Source organism: Otolemur garnettii, unplaced genomic scaffold (genome assembly GCF_000181295.1).
Source record: "Otolemur garnettii isolate 467f Iridium unplaced genomic scaffold, OtoGar3 scaffold00058, whole genome shotgun sequence".
NCBI lineage: Eukaryota > Metazoa > Chordata > Mammalia > Primates > Galagidae > Otolemur > Otolemur garnettii.
This window is the reverse complement of record NW_003852453.1, coordinates 9,517,546-9,521,776: the sequence shown is the minus strand read 5'-3', so window position 1 is coordinate 9,521,776 and position 4,231 is coordinate 9,517,546.

Sequence of the window (4,231 nt, the reverse complement as noted above, 5' to 3'; positions counted from 1 at the left end):
CCACCTCCAGCATATGGGGCCAGTGCCCTACTCCCTTGAGCCACAGGTGCTGCCTGTCCTTCTGTTTTCTTGATGAAGGCTTCCAATGCTATAAATTTCCCTCTTAGAAACATTATTGCAGTATCCCACAGGTTTTGATAATTTGTATCTTTGTTTCAAAAATTTGGTGATTTCCTTCTTAATCTCTTCTTTGACTCAGCTGTCATTCAGCTTAAGATTATTTAGTTTCCACAATTATGAGTATGAAGATTCCTATTGCTGATGAGTTCAACTTTTATTTCATGGTGGTCTGAGAAGATACAAATAATTTCTACATTATAAAATTTGCTGAGGTTAGACTTGTGTCCTAGTATATGATCCATTTTGGAGGATGACCTGTGGGCTGATGAGAAGAATGTATATTTAGGTTTATTAGGGTGAAATGTTCTGTAGAGGTCTATAAAGTCCATTTGTTCTAGGGTCAGGTTTAAGTCTAATATTTCTTTGTTCAGTTTCTTCCTGGAGGATCTATCCAAAACTGTCAAAGGGGTATTAAAATCTCCAACTACTATAGTGCAGGAAGATATCAAGTTGTTCATATTCATTAGGGTTCTGCTTTATGAATTGCGGAGCATTCTGGTAGGGTGCATAAATGTTAATTATCGAAATCTCTTCATGTTGGGTGTTTCCCTTGACAAATATGTAGTGACCTTCCTTATCTTTCTTTATCTTTGTTGGTTTAAAGCCAATTGTATCTGCTACTAAAATTGCAACCCTTACTTTTTTCTGGTTTGCATTTGCCTCTATTATACAAGTCCATTCCTTCACCCTGAGTCTATTTTTATCCTTTAAGGTAAGATGAGATTTTTGTATACAGCAGATATGCAGTCTGAGTTTATGTATCCAGTCAGCCAGCCTGTGCCTCTTTAGAGGACAATTTAAACCATTCACGTTGAGAGAATTGATACCCCTGATTGTGTTTTGGATGTCATGATTTTTGGGTGTCCAGTGGACATTTTTAGTTCTTTCACCACTGTGGAAGTTGGGTTTTGTTCAAAAATTTCTGGGCGAGTTTACTTTGGAGGTAGAGCATTGTGCTGGTCATTGTGGAGGATGGGTATGAGAATATCCTGGAGAGCTGGTTTAGTTATGGCAAATTTCTTCAACATGTCTATGTCATTAAAGTATTTAATTTCTCCGTCACAAATGAAACTCAGTTTAGCTGGATAGAGGATCCTGGGCCGGAAGTTGTTTTATTTTAGGAGATTGAAGGTCGATGACCATCTTCTTGAAACAATTTGGCTGAGAGATCTGCAGTCATTCTGATATTTCTCCCTTTGCAGGTGATGCTTTTCTTATGTCTGGCTGCTTGCAGAATTTTCTCCTTTGTCTTAACTTTGGCAAAGTTAATCACAATGTGTCTAGGAGATGTTTTATTTGGATTGAGTCTTGCTGGGGTTCTAAAACTGTCTGCTATCTGAAGTTCTGTATCTCTTGTGGTGCTTGGGAAATTCTCCTCCAAAATCTCTTGGAGTAGAGCATCTGTACCTTTAGGACCATCCTCCTCTCCTTTGGGAATTCCTATAAAACGAATGTTTAATCTTTTGGAGTGATACCACAACTCTCTCAGAGAATGATCAGTTTTTGATCTCCATTTGTCTGCCTCTTTGAGTGTTTCAGAATGTTCAAAAGCTTTGTCTTCAGTTTCAGAGATCCTTTCTTCTGTCTTCTCCACTCTATTACTGAGGGATTCCACTGTATTTTAGAGCTCCTCAACTTTTTCGTTTCCTTGAGCTCTACTATCTCTTTTCTCATTATGTCCATTTCTTTGATGACTTTGTCTTTGAATTCATTAATTTCTTGAGACAACTTTAGAACTACTCTTTGGAATTCAATTTCTATCCTTTCTTCCTTTCTATTTATCTTATCTGTAATCCATATTCTGAATTCGATTTCTGACATTGCTTCCATTTGTCTATGCATGGTATCTTCAGTTTTATCTCCTTTGTCATTTCTTGGGGTGGCAGGGTTTGATCTACTCTGGTTATTCATGTTGCCAGAGTTGTTCTGTTGGGTCTGCACCTTGTTTGTTGTCCACCATGTGGTTATTAGCACTCATAAGATGAGATTGAATTGGGGTTCCAATTCAAAGCGCTGGGGCTAGGGTACTAATTGTGGCTTATCTCCTACAACCTTACAAAGGCCCCTTTCAGAGTTTTGACCGGAGACTCTGAGGACCTACTTGGTGAGACAGCACAAACTAGTTCTGTTTTGATATCAGCCAACCTCTACCCTATCCTAAGAAACCACAGTATGAGGTTTAAATCTCGACTGTGAAGAGATACAGTTTTGGTGCACAGCCCCTACCCTTCAGTTCTTTTCCACTACAGAACTTCCAAGGTCAACCTCAGAATATCCCTGAGTGGATAGCCCCAGATACGGGTTCCAATTAAATTGTCTCAGGCAGTGCAAACCCTGCTCAACAGAGAGGGGTTCAAGGGTCTCACAATTGGAGCCAGGGATTCATACTCCCACCCACCAGACTCAGTCTACACTGTTGTTCACTTCTCTGCTCACAGGCCCAGTTGGAGCCAGCAGCCATGCCCCTGCCCACGGGTCTCAGTCCACACCCAGCTAGCCTCTCCTTGCCAGACCAGTTGGAGTCAGGGGACCTGCCCCACCTGCCAGTCTCAGTCCACTGCCTGGCAAGCCTCTGTTCACAGGTTCTGTTAGAGTCAGGGCACTGCACTCTACCATCTGGTAAGCCTCTGCTCACCAGCCCCATTGGAGACAGTGGACCATGCCCTAGCCCTTAGGTCTTGGTTCACACCCAGTAAGCCACTGCTTGAGGGTTCTGTTGGAATCAGGGTACATGCCCTTGCTCTCAGTCCACACCTAGCAAGCCTCTACTTGCAGGCCCAGTAGGGGCTGGGGACCAGCCTTGTCTGCCGAACTCAGTCCACATGGGGCGACCACTCTCCCGCTGTGGGTGCCATCAGAACCAGGGGTTCTGCACCCCATTCCGCAGACACAGCATGAACTGAGGTCCACACCACCACTGGCTGGGCATAGTCATAACCAGGAGATTGCTCTTCCTCCTGCTCAGTATCCCTATCTTCCCACACCCTCTTTCTTCCCTGTTAGTCAGATTCCATCCTGATGGTTGGCGGTCCACACTATGCCCAGATGTCTCAAGACAAGACCAAACACTCTGTGCTCTGCAGGGGGGCAGAACTTCAGACTTCCATGTAAGGGGTAAGGGTGGATTGGGAGTTTGGACTTGTGGGAGAAAATATCTGTTCAATTTTATGGCTGGTGGGGTGGTGTCAAGGTTTGTAAGTGGGACCTCCCTGGAGAAAGGAACCTGGAGTTTAGCGGCCCTCTCCAGAGAGGTAAAATGAGAGGTCTTTTGTTTCTTGCTCCTTTGCAGATAGCCTGCGGCAGGCCTCCTGCTTGGGGGAGGGGTCTCCTGTCCTCTAGTTGATAGGCTTTATACCTGTAATTTGTTTTCTTGAATGCTCTTCCTTGGATTTACAGCTTGCTGAACTTTCTTGGCTCAGCTCCCCACCTTTGGCTTCATAGAGTCCAATTCCGTCCAGTTTTTCTTCCTCTGCTCAGGAGCCTCTGCTGAAGGTTGCTACCAGTCAGACATCTTCCCAGAATTCCCCCCAGCTACTTTTAGAAATGAGGTCTTGTTCTGGCTCAGGCTGGTCTCTAGTCTGTGAGTTCAGGCAATCTACCTGCCTTGGCCTCCTGGAGTGCTAGGATTACAGATGTGAGCCACCACGCCCAGCCTCAGCTTATCTACTTTTTTCACTGAATTTATAGACCACCGTCACCTCTCAGCTGCACTACTTCAAAATTTCCTTACTGGTCTTACTATTTCCACTTTGTGCTTATCCTCTGTCCCCACTCACACCCCTCTATTCCATTCTCCAAATAGAAGTGGGAACCATCGTTCAGAATTACAGTAGTATCTGCATAAATTGGCTCCCTAAGGGACTGTAACAAACTGGCCAACTTAGGGAACTTCCATTGAGTACATGTGGTACATATCCAGTCAATGAAAATTAGGTCAACTTAAGGAGGTGGTCAATGCAGCAGCCAATTACAGTCAACTAAGGTCTACTGTATATTGTCTTCTCCCCTCTACCAGATATACTGTCCACAAACAGATGTTTTATTTTGTGCACTACACAGATACAGTACCTCACAACACAAATAAAAGTTTGCTGGCTGAGTGATTAGCCTT